The sequence below is a fragment of the Monodelphis domestica genome, chromosome X (assembly GCF_027887165.1).
Source record: "Monodelphis domestica isolate mMonDom1 chromosome X, mMonDom1.pri, whole genome shotgun sequence".
Classification (NCBI taxonomy): Eukaryota; Metazoa; Chordata; class Mammalia; order Didelphimorphia; family Didelphidae; genus Monodelphis; species Monodelphis domestica.
This window is the reverse complement of record NC_077235.1, coordinates 74,916,294-74,937,840: the sequence shown is the minus strand read 5'-3', so window position 1 is coordinate 74,937,840 and position 21,547 is coordinate 74,916,294. Positions and strand designations below refer to the sequence as shown.

Here is a 21,547-nt window from a genome sequence, read left to right as displayed (position 1 = left end):
GCACATGTTAAACTCAGTGGAATTGCACGTCAGATATGGGAGGGGGTGGGGGGATAGGAGGGAAGGAACGTGAGTCTTGTAACCATGGAAAATTATTCTAAATCATCTAATTAAATAAAATTTTAAAAATGAATAAAATACTCTCTGAAATCTTTGATTTTCTTTTCTTTGGCTATTCTCATGCTGAACATTCTGAGTCCTAAGATCCCACTTAAAATGTACATTCTCAATCTCTGAACATCTTCTCCTCTCTCTTTTCTTGTCCTTCTCAATTTGAACATTCCATCCAATGTAGGATTATGGACTAGAAATTTCCTTCAAGTTTAGGCATTTTAAATTCTCCCCATTCTAATACTCTGGCTTCACTTTCCACTCAATATTGGGACATTCCTATCAAGGAAATTCAGCATGGTAACCCAAGACTGCTTTGAACATAGCTCCTTGAAAGAAATATGGAAGAGTAGACATTCAGTGCTCCAAGGACCCTACAAGACTTAATATTTTGTGTTCTCAGATCATATCCTCCTATATTCCATAAGGTTTTATTTTCATTTTTGTACATAGGATTAGTGTCAAAATGCACATGGGTCTAAAAAATATACTATTATGGCAATACAAGTGGAGTCCCATCTAAGTACTTGAATCATTAAACGGTGGGTTTTTTTTACTCAATACTACTACTGTACATTAATAATCATTACTAGCCTTATAAAAAGCATTCATTACCATAAAAGAATCTACAAAGAATTGTATTTGTTTCAATGTACAAATTTCGGGGTGTGGATAGTCAGTTTTTTACTGGCTAACCAAAAAATAAACTGTACACTTAACAATACCCCTTTGGTATTGTGGTTCAGGATGTGAGGTGTGTCAGTTATTTCTGAAACCATCTCTAATGCATCATATGAATTAAAATGTAGTAACTGATTGATCTTACATGAGAAATCTACATTCTTATTTTTAAATTACCTAGAACTGACCAATATTCAGAACAATCAAGAATATATATGAAGATAAACACTTACCCTTTTGAGATTGTCCATTCAAAGGCCCCTTCCAGAACAAAGGACTTCTGTTCTCCGGACTCTCCAAGATGTCAAATGTCATGGTTTTTGAGGACATACCACATTCTAACCTTTTGTGTTCTTTGTGCTCTTCTTGTTTTGTCTTCTGAGGGTTCTCCTCCTTCACTCATTCTCTTCTCCAAGGCTCAAATCCACCTGTTTCTGAAAAATTTCCATACTCTGCCCATGAAAATCTTCCCATCCCTCCTTCTGGTCTAATTTTCCCCAACAATGACATTATAGCTTCTACAGGTTCATCCATGTAGATGAAATCCAAAATCAATCTACAATTTTGATTTCAAAATTTCCTTCAAGCTCACACACATTCTAGCTTCTAAGTACACTCCCTGATATAATATTCTGATTTTATTATTTATTATTTATATTATTCCAGATTCCTACATTCAGAGATAGCACTTAACACCTAGATGAGACATTCTATATCCTAAAATCTCAGCTATTTGGCATATTCCACCTTGAAAGAGACACAGAAGCCAAGATATTCATTAAGGACCTTCCAAAACATGACATTTTTGGTTTTAAAGCCACACAATCCTATTCTTGAGGAATTTTATTTTTTATCAGATTATTATTATTACATTTCACATGGGTCTCAACAATATAGCAATTTAGAACCACAAGTTAAATCCTTTATAATACCTCAGCAAGTAACACCTTGGTTTTTTCTCCCAAAATACTCAACATTGGGGGCAGCTGGGTGGCTTAATGGATTGAGAGTCAGGCCTAGAGATGAGAGGGCCTAGGTTAAAATCTGGCCTCAGACACTTCCTAGTTGTATGACCCGGGTAAGTCACTTGACCCCCATTGCCTAGCCCTTACCACTCTTCTGCTTTGGAACCAACACACTGTATTGATTCTAAGATGGAAGGTAAGGGTTAAAAATACTCAACATTCATTTTTATTAATAGTAATATCAATGCCAATTTTGACCAAAGAAGGACCTACAGGGAACCTCGGGGGTTTCTCTATAGGGTTTTGTGGGTCCTTGAAGATTTTTTGGCTAGACAAATCCTTGTAATAGTGTGCATGGAGATGTGAGGTGTTTTAGTTTTGTTTTGTTTTTTTAAGCATCACTGATACATAACATAAATTTTATTGGAATAAAGCAAAGATCTCATACCAAAAAAACCTACCTTCCTCTTATTTTTTTTAAAATTACCTTGAACTGGCCAATATCTTTGGCAACTAAGGGTATATATTTAAAAAATCATTCCCATCTGTGGTATTCTCCATTATAGGCTCCTTCTATATCAGAACCCCATCATATAGGGTAGTTTCTAATACACACCAAGCTCTGATCTTTGGTGTCCTGAGGTCTCTCTTTCCTCTAATATCCCTTCTTCTAAGGACTCTCTTACCTCTCAATTCTCTTCTCTGTGACTACACCGAGGCCTCACCTGCTGGGTGCTAAAAATCTCCTGATTCTGATGATTTCCATTCCAAGACTCAGAACATCCCCCATCCCTACTAGTCTCTCCCTCCTCACATAGATTCTATATTCTACAGTCTCATCAAGCTTTGGAATCAGGTTTTGAAATTTCCTCCTAGCTCAGAAATTTCCTTCACAGGCACATTTACTAGGTTCTAAGTGTCCACACTGTTCTAAAATTCTGTCATCACTTTCTACTCCAAACTGGTACATTAAGACAGGACTTAATGTGTATGTAGGAACTTCTAAATTCTAAGCTCTGAGCCACCTCCAATTTTCCTCTTTCAATGGTACCTGGAATCCCAGATATTCATTCTTCTAAGGTATAAAATTTCATCATCTAAAGAAATACTCTCCTGTGATCAATAAATAATTTTCTTCAAGTTTTTTTTTATTAGGACCTTTTCAGGTCTGACACTTTGGAATCTATACTCTCCTGGGATTTATACGTTTTTCTCTCTATTTTTTGGACAGGATGATTATTACAATGAGTATAGGTCTTGATGACATAGTGATTTTGAAACAAGTTATATTTACTGTAAATATTGTTTATGTAAGACCTTGTTTAATGGCCAAGAAGACTCCATATTCTTATGATTTTAGAAATATCAATAGTAGTCGTTATCAAAAAAGGAATTGAATTTGCTTCACTATTCTTGTGTTTGGGGATTTTTTTCCAGCTGGCTAAAAAACAGTCAATACTTTAATCATACTCGTTTGCCTTTTGGTTGAGGATATAAGTTTGGGGGTGGGGTTGTATGTTTGTTTTGCTTTCTATGTCAGCTTCAGAACTCTCTCATGTAAAACAAATGGAAATAATTGACTGGTTTCATACCAAAAATTCTTCCTTTTTTAAAAATGGGCCAAAAGTATGGCCCACTAAGAATAAGTATATGAAAATTTTGATCCTTGCCATTTATGATGTCTTCTGCCAGAGCAGTAATTGATGCTCTCAGAAGACTCTCAACTAGGGTAAGAGGGATACTAAATCTGATCTTCTCTGTTCTAAGAGTTCACTTTAATTTTATATATCTTTTTTAAAATGCTCTCTGAAATCATCTTTTCTGTTTTCTTTGGCTACTCCCAGGCTAAACACTGAGATTCCTCAAATCCTATGAGTATCCTCTGTCTTTATAAACATCTCTTTCCTCTGCTCTAGTCCCTCTTAATTTGATCATTCCTGTTTCTGCAGCTTCATCCAGCTGAAAAAAATCTTGAGAAGTAAAGGATTAGAATTAGAAATGGATTAAAAATTTCCTTCAAGTTCAGACATTCTAAATTCTATGTCATCTCCCCACTCTAATACTCTGGCTTCACGTTCCAATCAAAACTAGGAAATTTGGTATGGGCAACTCTCTAGATGGCTTTGAACATTCTTCCTTGAAAGGTACCTGGAAGAACAGACATTCAGTGTCCTGAAGAACCTACAAGACCTAATATTTTTGGCTCTCAGATCATAGCCTCCTACATTCTATGAGGTTTTATTTTTATTTTTGTTCATTAGATTAGTGTCAAACCCAGCCATACCACTGCTGGGATTGTACCCCAAAGAGATAATAGGGAAAATACTTGTACAAGAATATTCCTAGCTGCACTCTTTATGGTGGCAAAAAATTGGAAAATGAGGGGATGCCCTTCAATTGGGGAATGGCTGAACACATTGTGGTATATATGTTGGTGATGGAATACTGTTGTGCTCAAAGGACTAATAAAGTGGAGGAATTCCATGGGGGCTGGAACGACCTCCAGGAAGTGATGCAGAGTGAGAGGAGCAGAACCAGGATTGTACACAGAGACACAGAGACACTGTGGCAAAATTCAATGCAAGGGACTTTTCTACAAGTAGCAATGCAATGACCCAGGGGAATCCAGAGGAATTTGTGAGAAAGAAGCTATCCACATCCAGAGAAAGAACTGTGGGAGCAGAAATGCAGAGGAAAAATATGTTCGATCACATAGATCAATATGTATATGATTAAGGTTTTAATGTGAAAAGATCACTCTACTGCAAATATGAATAACATGGAAATAGGTTTTGAACAATGATATGTGTATAACCCAGTGGAACTGCTTGTCATCTTCGGGAGGTGGGAGGGAAGAGCAGGGCAAGGGGTGGGGGGGAGCATGCAACCATGGAAAAATACTCTAAATAAATAAAATTACCTAGGACTGGACTATACCTTTGGCAACTAAGTGCAGATACTTAAATCAATTGTTGCCATCTGTAATATTCTCCATTATAGGTTCCTTCCAATTCTTATGATTTATGATTTCAGAGCCCCACTGCATACAGTAGTTTTTAGGACACATCAAGTCCTAATCTTTGGTGTCCTGAAGTCTCTCTTCCCTCTGGTATCCTTTCATCTGAGGGCTCTCTTACCTCTCAATTCTCTTCTCATGACTGTCAGGCCTGACCTGCAGGCTACTAAAATCTTCCTGATTCTGATGATTTCCATTCACAGCCCCAGAACATCATCTAATTCTTCCCCCTCCCCCCAGATATTCTATATTTTACAGTCTTACCTGGTTTGGAATATGGAATTAAAATTTCCTTCGAGCTCAGAAATTTCCTTCACACTCAGATATACAAAGTTCTAAGTGCCCACCCTGTTCTGAATTCTTCCTTCACTTTCCACTCCAAACTGGGATATTCAGAAGTAAGACTTACTACCTACCTAGTCAATACTTCTCTCTCTATTCTAGTTGCTTCCAACAGTTGACTCTCTCGCTTTTCAAGTCCCATTCAATTTCAGATTTTTATTCAAAAGTTCCTTCAAGCTCAGAGATTCTAGGATCTATGTGTCTTGTTCAATCTAATATTTCAGCTTCACTTTCCAAACCAAACTGGGACATGAAGGGAGGACTCATCTCTGAACTGAGAAATTTTTATTTCTGAACTATCAGCCACTTCCAACTTTCCCCTTTGAACGGTATTATGAAGTCCATAGAGTCAGTGTTCTAAGGTCCTTCTTAGCTCAGACAGTTCGGGTTCTAAGGCTAAGATCACTGCTATGAACTATAATGAATTTTTCCAGGTTTAAAAAAATATAAAATTACTATTACAATAAATAAGTAATTACTAATATAATGATTTCAAAAGATGTATTCCTCTTATAAGTCCTCAGCATCGGCCAAAAATAATTTATTTTCATTAGCATTAATATTAACATTACTAGCAGTCTTTACCAAAGAAAGGACTGCATGGAATTGCATTTGTTTTGGTATGTGTGAGTTTTCTTTTCTTCCTGTTTATTTGGGGTTACCATTCACAGAATCTTGTGTTTTTTAAAATATCACTAACAAATTATAAATTTGAATTATTAAGGTAAAAAAGATCTACCTTCTTGTTTTTTACATCACTGAATACTTGCCAATATTAGGCTCTGTAAGAATATATAGAAATATAAATCCTTACAATTTGTAAGCATGTTCACTCTAGACCTCCTTTCAAAGCAGATGATTTATATATCCTCAGATCCCCTTCTCAGCTAGTACATATTATACTTTCTTAAAAACTTCCAAATCTGATCTGTTGTGTTCTAAGGGCTTTCTTCTATCTGACATCCCCTCTTCTTAGTGCTCTACTAATACTTACATTATCTTCTCAATGATTATTCCCATCTTGACATTCTGACTCGTAAAATACCACTGTTCTTAAAATTTCAGTTCTCAGCCCTGACCATCTCCCACTCTCTTTGTTCTAGGCCCTACCAATTGTCACATTCCTCCTTCTGAAGCATCATCCAGCTCTGGATTCTGGATTAGAAATTTCTTTCAGATTAGACCCTTTAAATTCTACTCTGGCTTCACTTTCCACTCAAAACTTGGCCATTCAAAAAGAAGGACTTGCCTCCTAGCAAGGAAAGTCAGAAAGGTTAATTCTAGGCTATTTTGAATATAATACCTAAAAAGGTAATTAGAAGTTGAGGATTGAGCTAAACCAAATGCTGCTGCTTTATACAATTTTTATTCTCAGCCTCCGAAGGTCTCCCAGTCTCTCAGTTCTAATCTCACCCAACATGGACATACCAACTTCCAGGGCTTCAACCAGCTCATGATTCTGGACTAAAAATGTCCTTCAAACTCAGACATTCAAAGTTCTAGGTGCCCTTCCTGACCTAATACTCTGACTTTCCTGCCACTATGGCTTGACTGCCTACTTACATCATTTTTATTTGAAGTTCATGGACTTTACAACATTCTCCCTTGAAAGCCATCTGGAAGTATCTGATTATTTTTACTGTTAGAAGTCCCCAGTTTATTTAGTTGGGGTGTAGAAACTCCAGGTTTTGACCTTGTCACAGGAGAGGTTTCCCCCTGAGGGAAGGTCCCGCTTCACCAGACAATAGACACCCACTTCAGGTGGGGAGGTAAAACCCACCAAGTAGCTCTTTTGTCTCCAGAAGCCTCTCCCAGTATATCACGCCCTCCTTACAGAGGATCGAACTTGGGACCTTCAGCTTGTGAGACTGATGTGCTACCTACTGCGCCAAAGCCTGGGGTTCTACCTCCCAACTAAATAAACTGGGGATCTCTAGATTTCCATGTTGACATTACACATCTAAAGATCTTTCATTTCTCATATAGTTTATTAAAACGTTAGACCGTGTTGCAGTCTAGAAGGTGATTGTTTTAAATTTTAATTTATTTAGATATTATTATACTACATATGTGCCTTGCTGATAGAATGATTTTGAAAGGTAAGTTGTGTCCATTTGGAATATTCTTTATTGCATGGCTTGTATATGTGCCTAACGGGCACTTTATAAATTATATACCTTGATATGCATATATAATAACTACTTATAAATGTAATACCAATAGTAGTGTTTTTACAAAGGGAACTGCCTGAATTGCATTTATTTAAGTGTGAAGGTTTTTTGCTTTTCTGGGTTTTTTTGGCTAGCCATTCAATAAACAGTACTATCAACATACCCTTTTGGTGGAGCAGCTCGGTTTTTTAGGTAGCACCATTCATATTGCAAAAATTAGAAAGGAATTATATGAATTACAAAAAAATACTTCTTTGTACTTAAGGAATTTCGTTCAAATTGAGTGACATTTTGGACCACTATGACTATACCAATGAAAATAAAATCTTCCATTTCATGATATTTTCTGTCAACATGGAATCTAGAAACCCCAAGCTTGTAGCCTAGTAAGATCTGATGAGCCCCAAGTTTTAGTAAGTTAGTAAGTTTGTAAGTGGGAGACCCCCAAGCTTGTCCTTGTTCCCTGTTCCCGGGAGAATCCACCCTGAAGTTTCAGACTGAATAATGGACCCCAAGGTAAATAACAATTCTGGTTAGGTGGCTCTTAGCATATGCTATGGACCCTCTTTGTCTTAGGTAGTCTCGCCTATGGTATCAGAGACTCTTTCCCAAGAAGACCCACACCAGGGCAGGGACCACCCTTATAGTATACATTGTAAGCAATCCCTTCCCTTACACCCTAGCCTCTAGCTAGGATTCTTTCCCCAAGCTTGATTGTATCCTGTCAGTATAGTTTGAACACTCCCATTTTCTTTGTAACATAGTAATGTCAATCAATCATCTTTCCCTGCCCCTGCATTTCCCCCCAAAAGGTATAGAGGTTCCCCAAATTCTTTTGTTCTTTGGAGTTGTCAATCTAGTGTGGTTGGTTCTCCCAGGGGTCAGTGTGTCCAGAGCATCCAGAGTTCAATCCTCAGACTCTGTGTGGTTGGTAGTGCGCACCTCTGTGTGGAGGCCTTACTGTCACACTGAACCTCTTTTCCTTGATTAAAGAGTGATTTTCTGACTATCTAATAGTTCTGTGTTTTTTCTAAGTCAACATTTCCATTCTGGAAATGCTCCAGAGCAGATGGTTGATCTTCTCACAGCCTTCTCCACAATCAAACACCAAAATATTGAGGAAACTTCTATTTCTGGCCCGCATTTCTAAGGATTCTCTTTGCTCTGCTATCCTTTATTCTAAAGGTTCTCCTTCCTCCCTCATTCCCCTCTCCATGGCTACTCCCAGCACTGACATTCCGTTTTTAAATCCTCCTGGCTCTGACAATCAGCCTCTGAACATCTCCCACTGTCTCAGTTCTAGACCCTCCTAACACTGACGCTACAGGTTCTAAGACCTCATTTAACTCCATATTCTGGATTAGAAATTTCCTTCAAGCTCAGATAATCTAGAATCTGTGTGTACTTCCATATCTAACATTCTGGCTTCACTCTCCACTCCAAATTGCAAAGAGAGACTCACTTTCTAGCTAGGAAATTCTATATTCTAAACTGTCTGTCACTCCCAATTTTCCCCCTAGAATGGTACCTGGAAGGTGGGACATTCAGTGTTCTAAGGACTTTCCAAAATGTTTCATTTCTACACAGCCCTCTGATCAGAAAAGGTTTTCCCTCAGTGGTTTATTTATTAAGTTACTATTACAATGCAGATGTTATTGATATAATATTTTCTAAACATAAATATTCTCCTTATCGGTATAAGTACAGTCTTCCTTCTTTTGGCCCAAAAGACTATATTCATTATCATGAATGCTAAAATCAATAGACCTCAAAAAAAGGAAAAGCATGACTTGTTTGGGGATGCAGGCGTTTTAGGTTTTTTGAGGTTTCTTTGGACAGTCAAAAAAGACAGTAGCTGCATAACATTCTTTTGACTGTGTGTTGAATCATCTGAGATTTGGGGTTTTTTTTTAATATCACCACAGAGATAATATATATCAAACTGGAAGAAATTATTGATGTCATATGAAAAACTTACTTTCTTCTTTAAAAAAATAGAAATGGCCAATATTTTGGACCACTAAGAATACACACACAAACACATACAAAGGTCATAAAAATATTTCTTTTTATAAATTAAAATTGGCCAATAGTTTATGCCACTAAGAATACTGTCTGCAACCCTATCCAGAACAGGATTCTGGATTAGAAATTTCCTTCTAGTCCAGACATTCTAACTTCTACATATTGTCCCGAACTGAATACTCTGACTTAACTTTCCACTAAAAACTGGGATATTCAATCAAGGGACTTGCCTCCTAGCAAGGACAGTATGGTAAAGTCTAGACCATTCTGAACATACCTCCTTGAAAGGTACTGGGGAAATAGACATTCAGTGTTCTAAGGGTCTTACAAGACTGAATATTTTTGGATCTAAGTCCACACTATTCTATATTCTAAAAGGTTTTATTTTCATTTTTGTTCATTGGATTAGTATGACAATGCACATGGGTCTAATAAATATATGAACTTTTAAACATAAGTTGGCTCCCTTCAAAGTACTTGGAACATTGCACATGGGGTTTCTTTTGTCTCAAAATACCTTGCTTCATTATCAATAATAGTAACATCAACAACATCATTTACCCAAGAAGGAATTGTAAGGATTTGCACTTGTTTCCAGGTACAAATTTTGGGGGGTCTTTTGGATTTCCACTGGCTAGTCAAAAAAATAGACACTATATTAACTAATCATAACTTTTGGGCATTTGGGGTGAGAAAGTGAAATGTGGTGTTCTTGGTTTTTTAAGCACCACCAATTCACCATATTGCATTAGAACAAAACAATACTGGGGCCAAATAAGAATATATATGAAAATGAATCAGTGCCTTTTGTGAGAGTGCCCATTCAAAGGCCCCTTTTAGAACATAGGATTTCTGTTCTCAGTGCTCTCCAAGTTATCAAATATGGTGATTTTTTAGTACACAACATGACCTAGGCTTTTGTGTTCTAAGTGCTCTCTTTGTTCTGATATCCTTTCTTCTAAGGATTCTCCTACATGACCCATTCTCTTTTTGGCTCCTCCAAGGAGTTCTAAATATAGTAAGTTCTAAATATATAATATAATGAGTTCTAAAACCCTACTCTTCTGATTATTTCCATTTTCAGGCACTGAATATATCCGAATCTCTCTGTTCTAGTCCATTCTAATTTTAAAATTCTAGCTTCTCCAGCCGCATCCATCTCAGGATTCTGGATTAGAAATTTTCTTCAAAAGCAGAGATTCCAAGTTCTACATGCCCTCCCTAATCTAATGCTCTGCCTTCACTTTCCCCTCCACATTCTTACATTCAGAGGCAGCACTTAATGCCTAGATGGGACATTTTATATCCTAAAGTCTCAGCTATTCACAACATTTCATCTTGAGTGAGACCTGGAAGTCCAGAGATTCAGGGTTCTAAGGACCTTCCAAGACATGACATTTTGGTTTTGAAGACACAGAGATTGTGTATTTTTTAATAATTAGATTCTTACACTGCATATGTCTCACTGATATAATGATGGAGAACCATAAATCAAGTCTTTTATAAGACCTTAGTAAGTAACACCTTGGTTATTTGTCCAAAAATACTATACATTCAATTTCATTAATAGTAATATCAGTATCAGTGATGACCAGAGAACCCCAGTAGTTACTGTTAGGGTTTGGGGATTCCTTGGAGATTTGTTGGCTGGACAAATGCTTTTGGCAGTGTGCACTAAGATGTGAGGTGTTTTGGGTTTTTTAAAAGCATTATTAATACATAATAAAAATTATATTGGAATAAATGAAGATCTCATACTAAAAAACAACCCTTCTTTGTAGTTTTTTAAATTACCTAGAATTGATCAATATCTTAGGCAACAAAGAGTATAATTTAAATAAATTGTTGCCATTTGTGGTATTGTCCATCATAAGTGCCTTCTAGGGCTTATGATTTATGATCTCAGAGCCCCACCACATTGGGTAGCCTTTAGAACATACCAAGTTCTGACCTTTGGTGTTCCAAGATCTCTCTTCCCTCTTCCCTCTCCCTTCTTCTAAGCATTCTTTTACTTCTGAAATCTCTTGACTATTGAAAGGCCTAACTGGTTGAGAACTAAAATCCTCCTGCTTCTAACCATTTCCATTCATAGCCCCAGAACATCTCCCACTGTCTCTAGTCCCTTCTCATACAAACATTCAAGATTCTGTATACTCATCCAGCTCTAGAGTCTGGATTCCAAATTTTATACAAGCTCAGAAATTCTCTTCCCACTCAGATATACTAGGTTCTAAGTGCCCAATTCTGTTCTAAAATTTTGGCTTTACTTTTCCACTCCAAACAGGGACATTCAGAGACAGGAATTACTGCCTAACTAAGAACTTCAGTAGTCTAAGCTCTGAGCAATCTCCAATTTTCCTCTTTCAATGGTACCTGGAAGCCCAGACATTCATTTTTTCTGAGACTTTCCAAGGTATGGAATTTCAGGACATAAAGAAACACCTTCCTATGATCAATAAATTATGTTCTTTGTTTTAAGGGTTCTCTTAAATCTTAGTTACCTTCCCCATGACTACTCTTGTATTATTATTCTAAAATACAAAGTTTAAATTCTTTTTGAGAGTAATTTTAGGATAAGAAACATGCTACCTCTCTGAATCCAGAAAGTGAACTGTTTAGAGAAGGCACCATGAAGATGCCTCCACAGACCATAAACTGCACCAGAAGATCCAGAGTGAACTCTGGGATATGGTGATTTAAACTGTGTGGGGTTGAATGCATTTGTTTTGTATGTATACTCTTATGCCAAAGGGGACTGCCCTCAACTGGCTTTTTCCCAATGCACCTAGCAATCATGGGTTTGTTCTTTTCCCTTTTATCCCCAAATTACTGTAATTTAAAAGTTGATTATGTTAAATGATCAATTATGTAAAATGACTAGCCCCCCAAATTGATCATCTGGGGGAATGTATAATTGAAAATCTATTACCCTAAAAAAGAACTACATTTCCTGGGAGCCCACTGACTTCCTGTCATTATGTACTTCCTGTAGACAGAGAATAAATTGAGTGGGCAGTCCTGCTCTCTCTTTGGCTAGATGTCACAAGCATGGTGGTGGTAAGCCTGGAGTTTTTGAACAGGCTGATTAGCCATGAGCATGCGGTTTTAAATTTTGTATCATTTTTATTTCTAATGATCATTAATAAATCTCTTAAAATATAATAATTTTATTATTTGAGATTTAATTTTAATTTTTACACTCTCATGCCTGTCCTACTGAGTGATAAAATCCTCCTGATTCTGACAATTTCCATTCATACCCCAGAACATCTCTCTCTGTCTCTTCTAGTCCCTCTTCGTGCTGACATTGTAGATTCTACCACCTCATCCAGCTCTGGTGTCAAGATTTGAAATTTCCCTCACGTTAATATATACTAGGTACTAAGTACCCAATTTAGAACCATAAATCAAGTTCCTTATAAGATCTCAGCAGGTAACACTTTGATTTTCCCCTCAAAATACTCTCTATTCATTTTCATTAATTGCAATATCAATACCAATTTTGATCAAAGAAGAACCTACAGGGCACCTCAGTGATTTCTCTATAGGGTTTTGTGGTTCCTTGGTTCAAAAATTCTGCCTTCATTTTCCACTCCAAACAAGGACTTTCAGAGACAGGACTTACCAAGGAACTTCTATATTCTAAGCTCCTCCAATTTTCCTCTCTCAATGGTATCTCTAAAGTCCAGACATTCATTCTTCTAAGAACTTTTCAAGGTATTTCAGGATGTAAAGATATATTCTCCTTTGATCACTTAATGATTTTCTTTAAGGTTTTTAAATTTACTATGTCCTTTCTAGGTCTGACACTTTGGATTCTAAGGCTGCAGCTTACTAAGATTTATAAGAGGTATTTCCCTCCACTTTTTTTTCAGGAGATGATTATAACAATGAACTTAGGTCTTACAAATATATTGATTTTGAAACATAAGCTATATTCATTATAAATAATGTTTTGTAAGACATTTTTGTAGCCCAAAAGACTACATATTCATTGTGATTATAGTAATAACTATAGCATGTATTAAAGGAAAAATATATGGAACTGCATTTTGTTTTCTGTGCTTGTATTTTGAATTCTTTGAGGGTATTTTTTTTTCAAGCTAGCCAGAAAATTGTCAATATGTTCATCATACCCATTTGGCTTTTTGGCCAAGGATGTAAGATCTTATTGCTTTCTATTGCAGTTTCAGAATGGTTTGATATAAAATAAATAGAAATAAATGACTGGTTTCATAAACAAAAATCTACTTCCTTGTTTTTTAATTTATCTACACTTAGTCTATATTATGTCTCACTAAGAAAATATATATACATATGAAAATTTCATCTTTGTCATTTATGATGTTTTGCATTTTAAGGCTTCTTTGAGGGGAAAAAATTGAGGCTCTCTGAAGCCTCTCAGATAGGGCAAGTGGAAGTTTCTAGGACACTAATTCAGATCTTTACTGTTCTAGGGGTTCACCTAGATCTCATAACCCTTTGGTAAAATACTCTCTGAAATCTTTGATTCTCTTTCCTATGGCTACTTACTCTAAAGATGAACATTCTAAGTCCTAAAATCCCACTGTACTAACAACGTAAATTCTCAGTCTCTAAACAGCTGTTCCCCTCTCCCTTCTAATCCCTATCAATTTGAATATTCTTGTTTCTGCAACCCTGTCCAGCTCAGGATTTTGGATTAGAAATTTCCTTCAATTATATATACTCTGGCTTCACTTCCTACTCAAAAAAGGAGCATTGTTGCCTCCTAGAAAGGAAATTTGGTATGGTAAATTGTAGGCTGTTTTAAACATACCTTCTTGAAAAGCACCCAGAGAAGAAGTGTTCTAACGTAACAGTAATAACAAAAGTATTTTTACCATAAAAGGAACTACAAAGAAATGCTCTAAGAAAGAGACAGGTTATTATTTTACTGGCTGGCCAAAAAATAGACTCTACACTAAACAACACCATATAAATTAAATGGAATAAATGATTGATTATATATGAAAATTTTACATTCTTCTGACTTTTTATTATCTAGAATTAACCTATATTTAGTACAACCAAGAATGCACATAAAAATAAACACTTACCCATTGCAAGGCTGCCCATTCAAAGGCTCCTTCCAGAATATAGGATTTCTGTTCTCAGGGCTCTCCAAGTTGTCAAATATGATGGTTTTTGAGGACATACCACATACTAACTTTTTGTTTTGTGCTCTCCTTGTTTTGATAATCTTTCTTCTAAGGGTTCTCTTATATCACTCATTCTCTTCTCCATGGCTCCTTTCAGGCCTTACATTCTGTGTACCCAAATCCTCCTACTTCTGAAACTTTGCATTCTCAGACCTTGAAAATGTCCCCAGAGCAGCTGGGTGGCTCAGTGGATTGAGAGTCAGACCCAGAGACAGAAGTTCCTGCGTTCAAATTTGACCTCAGACACTTTCTAGCTGTGTGACCCTGGGCAAGTCACTTCACCCCCATTGTCTAGCCCTTACCACTCTTCTACCTTGGAACCAATATACAGTATTGATTCTAAGATGGAAAGTAAAGATTTTATTTAAAAAAAAAAGAAAATGTCCCATCCCTCCCCTCTGGTCTAATCTCTCCCAACAATGACTTTCCAGCTTCCACAAGTTCATCCAGCTCAGGACTGTGGATGCAACATTTTATTTAAACTCACACATTCTAGCCTCTATGTACCCTCCCTGATTTCTTATTCTAGCTTTACTTTCCACTGCAGATTCTTACATTCAGAGGCAGCCCTTAATACCTAGATGGGACATTCTATATCCTAAACACTTGGCTATTTCCACCATTCCACGAAAAATGAGGCCTGGAAGCCCAGATTCCAAAACAAGATATTTTTGGTTTTAAAGCCACACCATACTATTTTCTAGAAATCTTACTTCTTATTAATTAGATTATTCTTACAATATATACATCAGGCTCACCAATATGCCAATTTAAAACCATACATCAAATCCACTATAAGACCTCAGTAGGTAACACCTTGGTTTTTTCTCCACAAATACTCTACATTCAATTTCATTAATAGTAATATCAAAACCAATTTTGACCAAAGAAGGACCAACAGGGAACCTCAGGGGTTTCTCTGTAGGATTTTGTGGCTCTTTGGAGATTTTTTAGCTAGACTAACCCTTTTGGCAGTGGTGATGAAGATGTGAAGTGTTCTGTTTTTGGTTTCTAAGCATCACTGATGCATATTGGAATAAGTGATGATCTCATATAAAAACTATCTTCCCCTTTTTAAAATTATCTCAAACTAGTCAATATCTTTGGCAGCTAAGAGTATATAGTTAAATAAACTGTTGCCATTGATGGTATTCTCCATTATGGGCTCCTTCTAGGGCTTATGATTTATGACCTCAAAGCCCCACAACACAGGGTAGTTTTTAGGACACACCAAGTTCTGATCTTTGGTGTCCTAAGGCCCCACTGATATCCCTTCTTCTAAGGTTTCCCTTACCTCTCAATTTTCTTCTCTATGATTTCACTCAGGCCTGACCCACTGGGTGCTAAAATCCTGCTGGTTCTGACAATTTCATCCTCAGCCCCAGGATATCTATTCCCATCTCCTTCTAGACCCTCTTCACACAAGCATTCTAGAGTCTGCAGCTTTTTCCTAGCTCTGAAGTTTGTAATTAAAATTCTTCCTTCTCATTCAGATTTTTCTTTCTCCTGCAGATTTACTAGGTTCTAAGTGTCCACCCTGTTCTAAAATTCTAGCTTCATTTTCCACTCGAAACTAGAGGCAGGACTTATTTCCTAACTAGGAAGTTCTATTTTCTAAGCCCTTGGCCACCTCCAATTTCCCTCTTTCAACAGTTCCTGGAAGCTCAAACATTCATTCTTCTAAAAACTTTCCAGGTATGACACTTCATACTCTCCTATGGGCTATAAAATATTTTCTTCAAGTTTTTTTTTTTATTATGACCTTTCCAAATCTGATTCTTTGAATGTTAAGGTTGCACCCTCCTAGGAGTTATTTTCCCACTGGATGATTATTACATAGTGATTTTGATTATAAATATAAATACTGTTTCCGTAAGACCTTGTTTTGTGACCTAAAAGACTCCATATTCATTATCACTATATCAAGCCAAAAAACTGTCAATATTTTTGTCAGGCTCATTTGGCTTTTGGTAGAGGGTGTTTTTTTCCTTTTTTTTTGTTTTTCATGTAGTTTCAGAACTGTTCGATATAAAATAAATTGAGATAAATGCCTGGTTTCATACCAAAAATTCTACCTTCTTCATTTTTAATTTTAATATACATTAAAATGGCCAATATTATGGCTCAATAGGAATATATACATGAAAATTTTCATCCTTGCCATTTATGATATTTTATATTCTCAGACTTCTCTGGCAGAAGATAAACTGATACTCTCAGAAGCATCACAGCTAGGGCAAGTGGAAATTTCTATATGTAAATCTGATCTTTTCTGTTCTAAGAGTTCATCTTGACCTTGGATCCCTTTTTAAAAATGTTCTCAGAGGACTCTCTTTCCCTTGACTGTGCTCAAGCAGAACAATCTGATTGCTAATATTCTAATGCACTTACAAAGTTCATGCTCAGGCTCTGAACATTCTCTCTTCTAGTCCCTCTCAATTTGAATGTTCTTGTTTCAACAGCCCCATCTGGTTCAGGATTCTGGATAAGAAATTTCCTTCAAGTTTAGGCATTTAAATTCTACATACTTGTTCCACTCTAATACTCTGGCTTCACTTTCCACTCAAAGCTAGGGAATTCTTGCCTTCTAGCAAGGAAATTTGGTATGTTCCACTCTAGACTACTTTAAACATACCTCCTTGAAAGGTAGCAGGAAGAGTAGCCATTCAGTGTTCTAAGGACCCTACAAGACCTGATATTATGGGTTCACAGGTCATATCATGCTATATTCCATAAGGTTTGATTTTCATTTTTGTTCTGTGACAAAACACATGGGTCTAAAAAACACACCATCTTGGCAACGTAAGTTTGGTCCCTGAAACATTACATTTCGTTTTGCTTTTGTCAAAAATACTACACATTCATTATCACTAATAGTAGTATCAAAAGCATTTTTAACACTGAAAGAACTAAACAGAATTGCATTTATTTCAAAGGACAGAAGGAGGTGGGTTGTTATTTTGCTGGCTAGCCAAAAAATTGACTGTATACAAAACAATGTGTTGTTTCTTATTTTTGAAAGCATCACTAATTCATGAAATAACTTAAATGATCATACATGAAAAATCTACATCCTTGTTTTTAAATTACCTAGAGCTGACCAATATTCCCAGCAATCAAGAATTTATATGAAAATGAAAATAAACACTTACCTTTTGCGAGACTGCCCATTCAAAGGCCCCTTCCAAAACATGGGATGTCTGTTCTCAGGGCTCTTCAAGCTGTCAAATATGATGGGTTTTGAGGACATACCACATGCAAATCTTTTGTGTTCTATGTGATCGTCTTGTTTTAGTAACCTTTCTTCTAAGGGTTCTCCTACATCACTCATTCTCTTCCCCAGGGCCCCTCAAATCCTGCTTCTGAAAATTTCCATTCTCAGACCTTGAAGATCTTTCCATCCATCCCTCTGGTCCAATCTGTTTTCTACAGGCTCATCCAGCTCAGGATTCTGGATTCAACATTATTTTAAGATCACACATTCAAGCTTCTAAGTGCTTTTCTTGATACACTATTTGGGCTTCCTTCTCCACTCCAGAGTCCTACATTTCAGAGGCACTACTTAATACCTAGATGGGACATTCAATATCCTAAATTGTCAGCTATTTCTAACATTCTACTTTGAATGAGATCTGGAACCCCAGATAATCAACTGTTCTAAGGACCTTCCAAGACAGACATATTTGGTTTGAAAGCCACCCCATCCTATTCTCAAGAAATTTTATTTGTTATTTATTAGATTATTCTTACACTTCACATGGATCTCAACAATATACCAATTTAGAACCATAGGTAACACCTTACTTTTTTCTCCAAAAATACTCTATATTCAATTTCATTAATAGAAACATCAATAGCAATTTTGATTAAAGGATGACCAACAGGGAATCGTAGCAGTTTCTCTATAGGGTTTTGGGATTCCTTGGAGAATTTTTGGCTAGACAAACCATTTTAGTAGTGATGATGAAGTTGTGAAGTGTTATGGGTTTTTTAAAAACCCCTACCTTTCATCTTGGAATCAACACTAGGTATTGGTTCCAAGGCAGAAGAGTGGTAAGGGCTAGGCAGTAAGGGTTAAGTTACTTGCCCAGGTTCACACAGCTGGGAAGTGTCTGAGGTCAAATTTGAACCTAGGACCTCCCATCTCTAGACCTGGCTCTCAATCTACTGAGCTACCCAGCGGCCCCCTAAAATCTCTCTTTTTGTTTTTTAAACATCATTGATGCTTATTAGAATATGTGTATTGGAATAAATGAATGATCTCAAAAAATCTACTTTCCTCTTATTTTTAAAAATTACCTAAAACTGACCAATATCTTTGGCAACTAAGTATATATTTAAATAAATCATTTCCATCTGTGGCATTTTCCATTATAGGCTCCTTCCATAGGATTTATGAACCCCACCACAAAGGGTAATTACTAGGACACACCAAGTTCTGACCCTGAGTGTCCTAAGGTCTCTCTTCCCTCTGATATCCTTTCTTCTAAGGACTGTCTTACATCTCAATTCTCTTCTCTATGGTTAAACTCAGGTCTGACCTACTGAGAGCCACCTCCAATTTTCTTCTTTCAATGGTACTTGGAGGTCCAAATTTTGATCTTTTTAAAGACCTTCCATGGTACAACATTTAAGGATCTAAAGAAAACCCCTCCTATGATCAATACATGATTTTCATTAGTTTTTTGTTGTTGTTGTTATGACCTTTCCAGGTCTGACACTGAATTCTAAAGTTGAAACCCAGACTTTGAGAGGTTTTTTCCTCCCTTTTTTTTGACAGAACAAGAATTACAATGAACCCAGATCTTACTGACAAAGTGATTTTGAAACATAAGTTATATTCACTTTAAATACTGTTTATGTAAGACCTTGTTTTGTGGCCCAAAAGACTCTATATTCATTATCACTATAATATGAATAGTACTCTTTATAATAAAAAATACATGAAATTGCATTTGGTTCACTGTACGTGTATTTTGGATTTTTTGAGGGTTTCTTTCAACTAGCCAAAAATCATCAATACTTTAATCATACCTATTTGGCTTTTGGCTGAGGATGTAAGTTTTGGTTTTGTTTTGCTTTGGGTTTTTTTGTTTGTTTGTTTTTTCTTATTTTTTATTACTGCTTCAGAACTCTTTCATGTTAAATAAAGAGAAATAAATGACTGGTTTCACACCAAAAAATTCTACTTCCTTCTTTTTTGATTTGCCTAAAATTGGCCAAAATGATGACTCACTAACAATAAATATATTAACATTTTCATCCTTCCCATTTATAATTTTTATATTCTCAGACTTCTTTGAGAGAAGATAAACTGATGCTCTCAGAAGCCTCTCAGCTAAGGCAAGGTGAAGTTTCTAAGAGACTAAGTCTGATATTCTCTATTTTAAGAGTTCATTTTGATCTCATATCTCTTTTTTAAAATGCTCTCTGAAATCGTTGATTCTCTTTTCAACTTGGCTATTCCCAGGCTAAACACTCTGATTCCTAAAATCTCATTGTACCAATAATATGCATTCTTGATCTCTGAACATCTCATTTCTTTGTTCGAGTCCCAAACATTCCTGTTTCTGCAGCTCCATCCAACTCGGGATTTTGGATTCGAAATTTCCTTCATGTTCAGACATTCTACATTCTACATGATCTCCCCACTCTAATACTCTTTCCCCTCAAAACTAAGACATTCTTGTTTCCAAGCAAGGAAATTCAGTGTGGTAAACACCAGACTGCTTTGAACATATCTTCTTCGAAGGTACCTGAAAGAGTAGACATTCAGTGTTCTAAGGAGCCTATAATATCGGATATTTTTAGCTCTCAGGTCAGAACTTCCTACATTCCTTAAAGTTGTATTTTCATTTTTGTCCATAGGATATAGTGTGGTCTAACAAATATATGGACTTAGCACCATATGTTGGGTCCCTTCTAAGTACTTGAAATATTACATATTGGTTTTGTTTTGGGGTTCTTTTGTATCAAAATATTGCACATTCATTATTATACATAGTAATAACAAATGCATTCTTTGCCACAGTAGGAATTACACAGAATTGCATTTGTTTCAAGGTGCGGATTTGAGGTTTGGGGGTAATTTTTCACTGGCAAGCCAAAAAATAGAGCATACACAAACAACACCTCTTTTGTACTATGTTTCTGGATGTGAGATGTGTTGCTGGTTATCTTTGAAAGCATCACTAATTCACTAAATGAATTAAAATGGAGCAAATGGTTGATTTTGCATAAAAAATCTTCATTCTTATTTTTAATGACTTAGAACTGACCAATATTCAGAATAACCAAGAATATACATGAATATATACTTCCTCTTGGAGAGATTGTCCATTTAAAGGCCCCTTGAAGAATATAGGATTTCTGTTCTCAGGGCTCTCTAGCTATCCAATATGATGGGGGTTTTGAGGACATACCACATTCTCACCTCTTCTAGTCTATGTGCTCTTTTTATTTTGGTATTCTTTCTTTTAAAGTTCTTCATCACTTATTGCTTTCTCTATGCCTACTCTCAGATCTCATTTGTGTGCTCATTCAAACCCTCCAGCTTCTGACAATTTCCATTCTCAGGCCCTGAAAATCTTCCCATCTCTCACTCTGGTCCAATCTCTCCCAACAGTGACATTGCAGCTTCTATAGGTTCATCCAGCTCAGGATTTTAGATGCAACATTTCTTTCAATCTCACACATCCTAGCTTCTAACTGACCTCTGTGATCTACTATTCCAACTTTCATTTTCCACTTCAGGTTCCTACATTCATGGACAATACTTAACAACTGGTCAGGACATTCTATATCCTAAACTCTCAGCTCTTTCCCACATTCCACCTTGACTGCGACCTTGAAGCCCAGATGGTCACTGTTCTAAGGACCTTCCAAGACATGACATTTTTGGTTTGAAAGCCACCCCATCCTATTCTCAAGAAATTTTATTTATTAGATTATTCTTAAACTTCACACGGGTCTCACCAATATGCAAATTTAGTACTGTAAGTCAGATCCATTATAAGAGCTCAGTAGTTTTTATCCCAAAATATTCTATGTTCAATT

At 36.4% G+C, this 21,547-nt stretch overlaps 1 long non-coding RNA gene across 2 annotated transcripts in view; it reads right to left on the bottom strand.

Annotated features, from left to right (window-relative positions):
• LOC103098272 (uncharacterized) overlaps positions 1-21,547 on the bottom strand; it is a 252,515-nt gene that overhangs the window by 195,629 nt on the left and 35,339 nt on the right. For both annotated transcript variants that reach the window (XR_008914432.1, XR_008914433.1), the window contains exons 5-6: positions 17,644-17,712; positions 1,026-1,226 (exon numbers count right to left, since the gene is read on the bottom strand). This is a non-coding gene — a long non-coding RNA (uncharacterized LOC103098272). The remainder of the gene's footprint in view (positions 1-1,025; positions 1,227-17,643; positions 17,713-21,547) is intronic.